Source organism: Papaver somniferum, chromosome 3 (assembly GCF_003573695.1).
Source record: "Papaver somniferum cultivar HN1 chromosome 3, ASM357369v1, whole genome shotgun sequence".
NCBI lineage: Eukaryota > Viridiplantae > Streptophyta > Magnoliopsida > Ranunculales > Papaveraceae > Papaver > Papaver somniferum.
Window position 1 is genome coordinate 225,686,103 of NC_039360.1, and position 14,473 is coordinate 225,700,575.

The window sequence follows — 14,473 nt, forward strand, 5'->3', positions numbered from 1 at the left end:
TGGTTTAAGTAAATAATTTTGCTTGCTCTCTCTGTTGCTGCTTTGGTCTTGGAATCATCTCTGATACATGTACCCTTGCATATTATCTTTATTATCTTTTTCGATTGCCTTGTGCACAACTGGATAGTAGTTGAGGATGTAATTTTTATTCCCTATAGTAGAGTTCATGTATTTCCATTCAGTATTAGCATTGTTGTTCTATGTCATATGGATTTCTTATCATTTTGGTTGATCTTATTCGTGCTTGCTTATATATAATTATAACTTGTCCATGTATGGTTAACTTAGACTAAGGGATCCTATAAATACTTTATTTATATGTTTAGAGGCGAAATAATAGGATCATCTAAAGTAGGGATCCTATAAATACTTTATTTATATGTTTAGAGGCGAAATAATAGGATCATCTAAAGTAGGTTGTTAATCTCCTTGCATCTTTACTGCATAATTTGGGTTCATTCATGCACAATATTTTACAGAAACAAACTTATGCAATTTACCATATGGCTGGGAGATAGGAAATTGATCAGCAAATTTAATCATCACAAAAATTGAAGATATGATTGCTTGTATACGGTCATTAGAAGCTGCATTGCTTTCATGCTTGCCTACGAGAGAGATGCAAGCAATTAATAAATCGTTATCCTCATCCTCATCAAAGTAAATAATCCAATCTTGACTCGTGCACAAATACATAAATTTAATTATTTTAAGTCACCATTATAGTGGTGCGTAACTTGTTTTCAGGTTCTTAACTATGTTCACCGCCTGTGATTGGTGTATCAGATTTGCTTTATATTGTTATTAGGGCTTAACCCGCACCGTATCGGTGCATACATAATTTTTTATGTAGTTATATATTTTCCGGCATATGAATATTTTCCGACATATGTAGTTATAATATTTATTAATATCAAGCTTACCCTTCTTATCATTAAAAAAGTAAAGAAAAACCTCGATAAATATTTTTATTCTTCACTCCAAAAATCCTTTCTAGCATTTTCCGCCTTGACATTCTCCCAAACTATGCCTCTTCTTTCTCGATTTGTATCCTCAATCCATCCATGAAATTATATCGGAATTAATTTTTGCATATTTTTCCCAAAAAATAAATATTATTTCATATGTTTTTTAGTTTACAAAGATATCTTATTGATCCTTTGAAATGGTGTTACCTTTCGGCATCTTTCTTATTTCGATGAACGATGTCTCAAGCCAACCATAAAACTATATCGGAATTAATTTTTACATATTTGTCCCCCCAAGAAAACATTATGTGATATGTTTTTAGTTTACAAAGATATCTTATCGATCCTTTGAAATGGTATTACCATTCAGCATCTTCCTTATTTCAGTGAAGGATGTCTCAAGCCAGCCATGAAAGTATATCAGAAATAATTTTTACATATTTTGTGCCAAAAAAAAACATTATTTGATATATTTTTTTAGTTTACAAAGATATCTTATCGATCATTTGAAATGGTATTACCATTTTGCATCTTCCTTATTTCAGTGAACAATGTCTCAAACCAGCCATGAAATTATATCGGAAATAATTTATACATATTTTGTTCCCCCAAAAAAACATTATTTGATATATTTTTTATTTTACAAAAATATTTTATCGATCTTTTGAAATGGTATTACTTTTCTGCTTCTTCCTTATAGCAGTGAACGATGTTAGGATCTTCATGGAAGATATAGGAACCTACTATGGGCCCGACCACATAGCACCGATGATGTACCTATTCTACCATCTTGGGATAAGAGGTGTGCGGTTTTAATATAAAATGTATCGGTGCTACGTAAGGATATGCCAAAGCTTATTAAGATCCACATGTACTCATCTTTCTTCCATGTGGGACTATCCCTAGCTATACATATGTGGTTCATCGCGCCACGTACTCCAACAATCTCCACCTTGGCGAGATTAAACCACTTCATATGTCCAATCAGACTCCACCATATGATTACTATCTGTATATGCTACCCATTGATCATGATTAGCGTCACTATGTGCCCTGGAATCCTACTCCATGTTGAGTTAATGAGAAGGAAAGAACTAACTCCACCTTGACCATTTCCTTGCCCACCTAGAACCTTTCTCCAATTGATATTTAACGTGTGAGACACTAACTCCACCTTGAGCGCCAGTTTAACCTTGAACATTGACTTTCCGATCTAGAACCCTGCTCCATCTGAGTTAATGGGTGAGACACTAAATCCACTTTGAGCGCCAGTTCAACTTTTGGCCTTGCCTGCTCCACCTTGAGTCTGACTCCAGTTGCACCCTAAACCAGGTACCATCCACAACCACTTCTACATTCGGACAGTAGCCCCAACCACGGGATTTGATACAAATTGTTAGGATCTTCACGGACCACAGACACTACTCAATGCCCGACCATATAACCCCAAACCCCACTTGACCACCTTGGGATAAGAGGTGTGGGGTTTTTACCTAAAAGGCTTTGGTTATGTGTATAGAGATGTCCAAGCTTATTAAGCTCCACATGTATTCCTCTTTATTTCATAAGGGATTATTCTATCTATACATATGTAGTTTATCGCACCACATACTCCAACAACCGAGCGGAACCAACACATTAAACTATGTAAGTTGTATAAAAATTACAACACCTGAACTCATTTGCACAAGAATAATTGTGTAGATATTAACAATGCTCGGATACTTGTTGCTTTTTCACCTTTAAGAATAGTCTGAAAAGGGTAAACCTCAGAATTGACTCAACGGTACATATCGTATTGTATGTTCTTACTATATCAATAACATAATGAAAATTTAATTCATTCACTTAAGCTATTATATTTTAAAATGTTAAGTCATTTCCGATAGAAACTATTTTACTCACATACGATGTAGTTGTAGTTTTTCAAAATTCCAAAATATATTATGTACGTAATTCAATTCGGTAGGAAGAGTTCATCGAATGAAAGATAGGTAATTCCTTGTCCTTTCGTAACATTGTGCCCGTTTTAACATAATTGGATCCAGAGTTAGTAAAAAGCATTGTATTTATGTGTTCTCGGAAGAGAATAATCTAGGGATGGGATGCCTCCCAGAAAACTACTAATTGATGACCGCACTAGTGTCACTTGAAAAATCTCACACTGTCGGATAACCGCAGTGACTAAGCGGGGACAATATTGGTGGTGGATCAGGTGCTTACAAATGGTATTAAAGTCGACCACGGGGAACCTATCGAGGGTGAAAGTATGCTTGAAGGATTGTGTCGGGAAAGGGTTTCATGAGTGAGAAAAAATGCCAGAGTCTAGGATGGAACATATTCCAGAGCCAAGGACGGATCCAAATTAAGTTGGTGGTATTATAGTACTCCAACTCGCTAGGTAGGATTCGTCAAATGGAATATAGTTAATGGTTTTTCCTTTCCTAACACCGATATGTTTTCAGCATAATTGGCTTCATCAGTTGGCAAAAACTCTTTATAGTTAAGCATGCTCTGTATTGAGTAATCCTGGGATGTGTGACCTTCTTAGAAGATGTTGTTGGATGACTGCAGGGTGACCATTCAGAAACCCATACTATCATATGACCGTAGTGCCTTTGTGAGGACAATATCGGTAAAGAGTCAGGCATCAACATTGTACGACCTTAAACTTTCAAATGTGAGGTTATTCGTTGCATAAAAATAATAAATCATGATTAGTTAGTAAGTCAAACTGTTAAGTACTTAAACCTAATGACGATATGCTCTACTAACAATAAACTTTTTTATCCATCATCATTGAATAAAAATAATGTTAAAACATTTATCAAGAAATACGTGAGACGATGCGAAATTACTCACTGGGCATCAATACTTTCCACCGTCAATATGGTCCACTTATATAATTGGTAGTAACTAAGTTTGGTGCTGCTTTTTTTCTTTCAAGAAAAGGTACTATAAAACATATTTATACCAATATTTTTTCATCCGAGTGTTTGGTAAAGATGTCATAAAGTGATTTTTATGCAAAACACTTTCAAATCTATCAATTTTAAAAATGGGGGAGAAGGAGCTTTTAAAAGCTTCAAAAGCAAATGCTATAGTTCACCCTAATCTCATATTTTATTTTACAATTCTCCATCTTTTTTTATAACGGACAAAAATTATTCTTATATCTATATATCACCAATTTCTATTCGTTATATTTTATTCTTTAAAGATATTATTTTTTATTTTCAAACTACATTTTATGTTATACAATATCGCTGAAATATACTTTAATTTAATAACAATGAATATTAAGCAACTATTGAGTTTTTAAAATTGGTTAAGAAAAATAGTACTTTTTAGTAATGATACTAATTAGTAAATTTAATATTACATACATGTACTCTAATAGTAGAAAAATTTACTTATTTTAAGCACAATAAAATAAATAAATAATTTTAAGAGATATGCCTTCTTTTGTCATTTTCTCACTAACTACAGCTGAACCTGATATTTTTCCGAACACAATTTGATTGTTTTTTAAAATAGTTTTAGCTTTAGTTTATAATTTGCAACCATTCAATTGCTTTATTTTAAGAAGCTCGGCACAGTAACGTACATCGACGACCATTCAAATTTTTTTTTACATAACTCGGCACAATAACATACATAGGAAAAACAATTTTGTAAAGCTCGCAGCAATACCAAACTAATCCCAATTTTTTTTTTCATTAGTATAACAGTTTATATATTATCATTTTTAATTTGATATTTAATAAAATATTATCATGGAAAATTAATAGAGTATTTATTATGAATAATTATGGAACCTTAATGAAAGGATAATTTTTTTTCGTTAGATGCATTTCTAATCCCAATCACAAGCATCACTTATGACAAACATTACATCCCTAGATTTATCTCTTGTGAGGACAAATCTAAACCACCACTTACATAGGCAAAATTATCCAAACTGTGTTTTATATTTTTGATAAGATATTTCTTAAAATTATTTTAGTGGTTTAAATTTTTTGATCTCATCTATGGAAATAGATCTGTGAGGCTTATCCATTCAATGAAATCCCATGAATATTACTCAAAATTTATTTGAATCTCTTCTATGTTCTAAAATATTACTCAAGATTTACTTGTTTGTTTTTTCTGTTCAGGCTCTCTCCGTTGTCGGGATTCTTCAAGATGATGTTGATCCCATGGTGTCTGTTATGAAGGTGGAGAAGGAACCTCTAGAAATAATGATTTCAGACATGTAAGTTATCATAATTTAGATTTCCAATATGTGATTTGTAAACTTATTCTGAAGCAGGCATAATTTGGATTTTAGACATTAGGTTGTTTTAGCTCGATTAATATCTCTTTTAGCTACTTAAGTTAGTATGATTTGGTCTGAATTTAACCAGTAATTGGCCTGAAAATGTTGTTAGGGGACTCTTGACTAGGTCAACAAAAGATGGACTTGACCTTCTTTTTTTAGCTGCAAAATTTACCAACGCCGACTAGCTATTGCTAAATTTTGAACCAGAATAATAAATTTGGTCCGGTCTAGGAGGACGGGGTTAAATTTTTTTCCCCAAATTTTACAACGGCTAAAGGGCAGTTGCAACAAAAATTTAACAACATCGGTCAGCTGTTGCTAAACCTGTTAACAACGGTAGAAACTTTGAAAAGTACTCCCTCCGAACCTGTTATATAGGAGAAATTTTGGATTTTACTTGTCCCACTAAATAGGCGGAATTCTATTTCCAAGATAAAAATTTCCATAAATGCCCTTACTACTATATAAATAATTGTGTTGGGAAACATATGGTAAAGCAAGAAAAACATAAAAACTTATGAAATCCAATTAATTTTCTTTATATAGGAGAGTTGTCTCTCTCCGCATATATATATATATATATAGCACGGAGGGAGTATAAAAAAGGACAGTTGGGTGAACCAAAAACTGTTACAAAATAAATTCAAAATGGCTTAGGAGTTGTTGCAAAAAACTGGAACGCCACTTTTCGTTACAACTAGATGTTGTTGCAAGTCCCGATTGGAACTACATACAGCCGTCGCTAAACCCCAAAAATTATGTTGTGGTTTGAATAATCATTGGTGTTCTTTTGAAAAATGGTAACATGTTTTCTCCATGTCGATAGCTTGATTTTCAAAATTTGTATGGGCAAGTAGATATAAACACTGCTTCAAAAATTAGATGTTATGTAAATATTGTTTTTTTCGGGAATGGATTTGAGATGACTCGGTTTTACTCAACCCTCCCTATTATTTCTTCATTTCTTCTCTGTCATAAAAACAAAACCTCTATTTGAGAACAAAAGAAAACCCTAGTTTATTCTCCCATGCTCTACCAGAAATTCGCAGGTGAAGGAGGACTGAAATGATGTCAAGTCTTCCAGAAGAGATCTACCTCGACATTCTTCTGAGAGTATCCGCGAAATCTACATTTGTATGTAAGTGTGTCTACAAATCATGGTTTTCGTTAATTTCTCATCCTGATTTTGTTAAATTCCATCTCAATCGTAGTACACAAACAAAAAACTGTAGTCTATTGATTAAGAGTGATAACACTTATTTAAGATATGATTCATTATCATCATCGTCGTCAAATGAGTCTGATGTTGTTGTTGTTGTTGTTGAATTGGATTTCCCATACAAATCTTCAAAATTGATGGGTTCATGTAATGGATTAGTATATGGCTGGGACGATCAGTTGAAATTATTTTTCCTGTGGAACCCAGCCACAAAGAAAATTCAAAAAATTACCCAGATCAAATACACTTTATAAATATCTAGGTGGATACCATGGATTTGGTTATGATTACTAGACCAACGATTAAAAGTTGGTCAAGATTTATGGAATAGGGAGGACTACTTTTGTCCAAGTCTATTCTTTAATATCAAATTCATGGAAAAGCTTTCAATCTATCCAATATGAAGTGCGTTCAGCTGGGGTGCTTTTGAATGGAGTTCTTCATTGGTTTGGGGTTTCGATAGGGAAACATTCCTCAAAAATAATCTTAATGGATATTAGTGAAGAGAGATTTGAAGAACTGCAATTAGTAATGACACTACCAACTTGTCAACACTACATGAATATGAGAGTGTTGGATGAGTGCCTTTGTGTACTTGCGAAATTTGAAGACAATTTTCAAGTATGGGTAATGTCAAATTATGAAGTTACAGAATCTTGGACAAAACTTCGTACCATTATGTATAAGAGCATTTTTTGTATTTGTTGCTGGTATGATGTGGAGCTTATCGGATCTTTCAAGAATGGTGAGATTCTATTTGGGTTTGCAGGTGAAGTAATTTCTTATGACTCAAACTGTGGAACTACTAGAAAAATAGAAGTCGATAATATACCCAGGGAAGGAGCAGTGAAATACTTTGAAAGCTTAGTTTCCCCGAACTCTAATACTCATTGATATGGGGAGAAGGTAAAAGTGAGAAGTCGCTAGAATCTTGAAGAAGAGAAAAAGGTTAATATGCTATTTAGTCCTTGTTTTAGTACATGTTATTTCTAATTCTTCAGTAACTTTTTTGTTTTATTCCATATGCTAGTGAATTTTGTTTCGCATACAAAATTTGAGTTATCTTTTTCGTCACAAAATATGTGCTTGAACCATCCAATTTCTTGAGTTTCGGTAACAATAGTAAGAGTCATGTTTGTATATGCAATAACTATCTATCCATGTTAACAATCGTTAGTATTAGACTTTCTTCAGCTGATGCAAGTCGTAGAATGGGTTTCTCATTTCCCCTTCTTATTCAGAATAGGCTGTTGGAAAAAATCAGTTTTGTGAATAAATAAAACATGATGTCATTTTGTTTGGTTTGTGAGAATATTTTATTGTCTCCCACATGTTTTCATGGCACAACTTTTATTAGGAATTTTTTTTACTGCAGATGCATATCACTACTTTTCTTACAAAATATTATCACTTTTGAGATAAATGTCTTAGACAAATTCTGTGTCTTATTTTTAACGATAACAACACTAAATAAGAAAGACATCTACTCATTCTTTTTGGGGACAGATGCATGAGATTCTCTTTATTGTTTATAACATATAGACTATTTTCATTGTTAATAAAGTTTGAAAATTAAAGAAGTAGAAGAAGATGAACTTAACTCCCCTCCTGTTTTTGAAGAGTGATGGAGGAAAGCAAGAAAACTATTTCTTTCTTTATTTATTTTCTCAAAAGACTAAGTAGACTCAAGTAAGTTTTGCTTATTTATTTTCTCAAATTGAGAGAGTTACAACTTAACTAAAATTCCTTTACTTTTAGTAGAAAAATAGAGCGCGAGAGAAAAAGAGAAAACAAGTTTTCTTCATCCATTTTTCTCCATGAGTTTTTTGTGTGAAACAAGGTGGTTTCACTGAGTTGTTTTTCACTGCCAAGTTCTTAGAGCGTTATCTTGCATGCTACAAGAAGGAATGCTAGCGATATTTGTGGAGGCAACTCGTCAAAGAAGTTATAGCATCTCTCTGTTTAGAGGAGTAGCAGGCGACATTTTCTTTAGGTCAGTGTATCCAATACGTGCTTCTATCATTTTGGTTCAATATGCTACTCGAAGTGATTCATCCACCAAGTTGCTGCAAATAAATCTAAGTATCTCTTGTTTTTATTCAATTTATTTTCGTTATTGTTGTTACTAACCCTGAGCAGTTTAAGTATCTCTTGCTTACTTTGTGAGTAGTTTGAGCAGGTACACTTGCAACCCTGAGCAGGATCACAAGAATTCTCTCAACAGAGTTTTGCTCTACTTGAGAGGCACTTCAAACTTTTTCTTAAGTTTTGGGAAAAATCCTGCTGCAAGAGAAGGGTGTTGTGATTAGGGCTGCACAAGGTACTGGACGGTACGGTTTTTGCCTAGATCAGTACATGTACCTCCCTATGGCCGGTACCTGTACTTCATACATGTACCTAGTACCTGTGCAGTACGGGACGGGACGATATCTGTACATGTTTAACTCGGTACGGGATGGGACGGGTTCTATGCATTATCAGGTGGGAACGTGGATCTTTGATCGTCAGTGAAAAACATAAGCCATCGAGATTAAGACTTAAAACAAGGCCAGGATATGTAAACTTGTTTGTATTCATTCATTAACAAAAATTCATTCAATAAAGCACTACTTATCCTTGAGACTGTGATTTCAAAAATGAATCAGCATCACCCCTATGGTATTAGATTTCCTACTAAACCACATCATGCCTTATTCCATTACCTGACATGTGGATCTTTTACTTATTTTTCCTTATAAGTTCGTTACTACCAGAGCATACAAAAATGAACAGTAATACAAATAGATGCACAAAATACCAACCAACTTGACCTTTACACCTAATGATCACTCAGCAACAAGGAATCAACCACCTGACGCATTCGTGTGAAAATGTAACTTTTCTGAGCTCATTATATTATTCAGGAAAACTAAATTAGTGAATGAGACTGAAATAAATGCACATTGCACACATTAAAATGGCAAGTACTAAAATGTCAGATGCAGACATTAAAATGCCAAGTACACATTCATCGGACAGTGTGTACAAAACCAGAAAAAGATGAGTGGTGGGCATGACTCAGCTTAGTGGCACCAGAAACGGAAAAGAGCTGCGCGGACTTGTTCTATTTATTCTACCTACGTAGAGAAATATCTTAATTCTGCTGACTTAACTCATTCAAACACTCCATAAATTTCTTGATAAGTAAGAAAGAGAGCTAAAGTTAGCCTACTTGTTATTATCAAGCTCTGAGAAAACAAATACTATGAGCAAATATGGATGCAAGAGAAGAAAAATGTGCAATAACAAACCTGCATTTAGTCTATGAATAATCCAAAGTCTAAAGCCACCTGCAAAATGAACCACCACCAAGGTTACTGTTTCTTCTTCCTCAACACCTGATCAAAACCAAAACAAAGCTCAATTTCTCCCCCTTTCAGTTCACCCCAACAATAACCAACAAATACATTTAAATCAAAGATCAAATTGATTTACAATAGTAAACAAATTATGCATCAGAAAGACAACCACGAGCAATCAAATTCAGGGAACAGAAAGACAATGGACATTAAGAACCACAAACAATGGTCATAGCTCCTAATCTGCCATTAAAAAGGATACAAACCCTAACCCTATATTGAAGAACAACTGAAAATCAAATCCAAGTTAAAACAAAACCCTAGCTAAATTCAGAATCAGAAAATGAAATCGAATACCTGATGTTTGTACTTTGTATCAACTGATGAACAAACTGATGATTAGTTCTTCCAAACACCAACCCTAAAATCGAAAAAAGGATCATATTAGAACAAGAAAACTTATAATCGATCATAAAATTGATATCCTAAAAGCGATTTTGAAACCCTAAAATTGAAAAAAAAATCATATTAGAATAAAAAATCTTATACAGATGATGAACAAACCCTAAATCGATTTATAAAATACTTACCAGTAAATCGATACTGAAGTCCTTATACAGATGATGATGGCTTACTGCTAAAGGAAATCAAAATTGAAAGTCGACGATGGCATTAGCATTATACAGATGATGATGATGGCTTACTGCTAAAGGAAATCAAAACTGAAAGTCGACGATGGCATTGGCATCTTCTCTTCTCTTCTCTAAGAGGAAACTGAAAATATGAGAGAGGGAAGAAGGAGAAGGAAACGAGGAGAATACGATGGAGAAACTAAGAAAAGGGTATAACCTCTGCTATCAACGGCTAGGATTTAATCCTAAAATCAACGGTTACATATTCTCGGTACTAAGGGACGGGATGGGACGGGAATAGCCTAGAACCGTTACTTGTACCTACTCTAGGCACCATACCAGTTTCTGGTACTTGTGCCTGTCCCTTCTGATCACGGTTCCGGGACGGTACCAGTACGGTTCCTACGGTTCCGGTACGGTTCCATGGGACAGGACGGTTCCTGTGCATCCCTAGTTGTGATGCCAACTGGATGTAGGACTCAGATGAATCAAAATCCACTAGTGGGTACATCTTCACACTTGGAGGTGCGTCTGTGTCATGAAAGATATACAAACGGACAAGTATAGCTCGATCCACTATGGAGTCAGAGTCTATAGCTTCAGAGAAAGAACGAGAGAGTGAGACAACTACTTTCTACTGGTATTATCTCTCTTGACTTTGTAAGGTCCAAGGATTATATTGCAGTTCCTTTACGAAAGGTTTATAAAGAAAGGTAGTTATCTCTACATTGAAGGGGGTGAGACTTAAGCTCATAAAAAATAAATCACCATGGAGGATACTCAAACTTGTGAATGGAACTCCAAGATCAAGGTTCAATGAGACAACTAATTTATGGTGATATCGAGACAACACTATCTTTGTCCCTCCCTATGGTGTAAATGTGTGATAGTGCTACCTGCATGAAATAGGATGATCTATTGAGATCTTAATGAGTTCCATGGCTTTGTTTAAATCGGGGTGTGGTAGGACACTCTTTATGGACTCACCTATGTGGATGATGGAAGTGGGGCCGCTTCCTATGAGAATTTGAGCTGATTCTCTAGAGACATTCATTAAAATCGGGATTTAGCCCATGGCCAAAGCGGGCACAACCGCAAGAGCTTGGCATCTTTCGTTGGAGACATCAAGTGTGGTTGTTATTTATGAATTGCACTCATTGTTGGCAGTTCAAGACATCGCGTTCACCGTTATAACAAGATGTTCTGGTAACTTCTCACTAAGTTAAGGTTCAATCTTTACGACACCTTGGCCTATTTTGATGCCTTCTGTTTTCTCGCGTTTTATCGATATGTTTTATCATTCATGTTGGGGATTGTTGGAAAAAATCAGTTTTGTGAATAAATAAAACATGATGCCACTTTGTTTGGTTTGTGAGAATATTCTCTTGTCTCCCACATGTTTTCATGGCACAACTTTTGTTAGGAATCTTGTCTAATTTCTCTCCTTGTTTTGTGCAAATGCATGTCACTACTTTTCTTACAAAATATTACCACTTTTGAGATTCTTGTCTTAGAAAAATTATGTGTCTTGTTTTTAACGATAACAACAGTAAATAAGAAAGACATCTACTCATTCTTTTTGGGGACACATGCATGAGATTCTCTTTATTGTTTATAATGTATAGACTATTTTCATTGTTAATAAAATTTGAAAATTCTATAAGTAAACTGTCTTCAATTCATTTTAAGAAGTAGAAGAAGATGAACTTAACTCATCTCCTGATTTTGAAGAGTGATGGAGAAAGAAAAGAAAACTATTTCTTTCTTTATTTATTTTCTCAAAAGACTAAGTAGACTCAAATAAGTTTTGCTTATTTATTTTCTCAAATTGAGAGAGTTACAACTTAACTAAAATTCCTCTACTTTTAGCAGAAAAATAGAGTGGGAGAGAAAAAGAGAAAACAAGTTTTCTTCATCCATTTTTCTCCATAAATTTTTTGTGTGAAACAAAGTGGTTTCACTGAGTTGTTTTTTACTGCCAAGTTCTTAGGGCGTTCTCTTGTATGCTACAAGAAGGAATGCTAGCGATAGTTGTATCCTGGAGGCAACTCGTCAAAGAAGCTATAGAATCTCTCTGTTCAGAGGAGTAGCAGGCGATATTGTCTTTAGGTCAGCGTATTCAGTACGTGCCTTTATCATTTTTGTTCCGCATGCTACTCGAAGTGATTCATCCACCAAGTTGCTATAAATAAAGCCAAGTATCTCTTGTTCTTATTCAATTTATTTTCATTATTGTTGTTACTAACCCAACATAGGCCTGCTTAGTAAAACTATCTTTCGACTTTTACATGTATATTCTTGATTGTAGAAGTTTTGCGTTAGGTATGGAAACTTATGTTAAATCAAGAAACTAATTCTCTGAGTGGCCACACTGAAATACATCAATCGATTGTATTCAAGTCATTATCATAATGAAATACGAGATACGGGTCTGAATCATAATGTTGTTACAGTCCATTGCAATTTATTGGAAAGCAATGAAAAAGCAATGAAGATTACACCGGTATTGTGAGAATTTGTTGTCACTCACAATAGTGATCTAATAGTGGTTGGCTGACTCAAGTTCTTGAGACAGAAATTCAGAAAGCTTCTCTTAAAGGACATTCAATTGCTGTATTGTGCATGTAAAGCCTCTTCTAAGAATAATTCATCCATCTCATGTTTGCAGGTTTCAGTATTAAGAAAAATAAGTTTTGATATGGTTGTTTATCCGTCATAAATCATAAATAATGATGGACAACTCACAACTCACAAATTCTTTTGTAATACAGGAGTGTGCCCAAGAGGGAATTGCTAGACTTGAGGCGGTCAGATGGGATGGAGAATTGAAACAGGAGAATGAATTTAAGGAATAACAAACATGGTGTATCTCACTAAAATAGCGTAATAGAATTGTCTTGGATTGGGTTGAGGTCATGTTTAGCCAAGTTAATCTCTTGTCTTCCGGATATATTCGAAACGAATGTAACTATATTTCCCTAAACCTCTTTATATAAGTTGGTCTCTAGTAATAGTGATATGATAATATGAGTTAGAAACAGTTCGGATCCGTTTGGTGGTTGTGAGAAAGCTTAACAGTTCGAATTGATTTTTATTCATTGGTTGCAGACATGCATAATGATTTTGTTTGATGTCAATTTGGTGGTTGTGAGAAAGCTTAACAATTTTCACTCACACTGACGTAACCAAGTTTGGGGTTTGCTTCAAAACCATGAAATTATCGACTTCATTTTTTTATAAGAACTTGCATTTCATATACTTTGGTTTATTGGGTTTTCAAATTTCAAATGCATCCTGATAGCTAGTCCACCTGGATGTCACAACCCAGTGCTCCACTAGGCTGATTTAGAATTCACCCACTAAATGTTCAGAATTGGAAACTGGTATTGCAGTCTATTTCTATAGTGAATTTGAAACCTGTTTTGAGGCATACTCAAATGTTTTGAGGCATACATCTGTCTAAGTTTGATTGAAAAATTATCAGCCGAACCTTGAGTTATCAGCCGAACCTAGATAAAAACATAGGTATCAGCGAACCTTGAGTATGCCTCAAAATATGTTTCATGAATTTAGCTGCTGATATTGTTATTTGAATAGTTTTGTTTCCTAGTTAAAAGGCCAGATATGTAACTTCAGCTATCTTTTCAGATCAAAGTAATGGAGGTTCGTGGGTTTGTAGACTGGAAAGGAAATCCTAGCAACGAAGTACAAACATGGTGGATTTAGAGCTGCAAGACTCCTCTACTGTAAGTCACGAGTCTTTTTTTGCACATGGATTTTGCAACATTTTCGACCATTGTGACCAACTTCATTGGTGTATCTTGCGCGCCTGTGTGAACACGTAAATCACGAAGGCATCTATATGTTCACAAACAATATTCACACTCTAGGTACGGACTCGCACTGATAATACAATGGCATTGATTCCTTGTCTCCAAACCTTCGGGTTTATCATAGCCTCATCCAATAACATCGAGAGGGGTGTTTACGTAGGG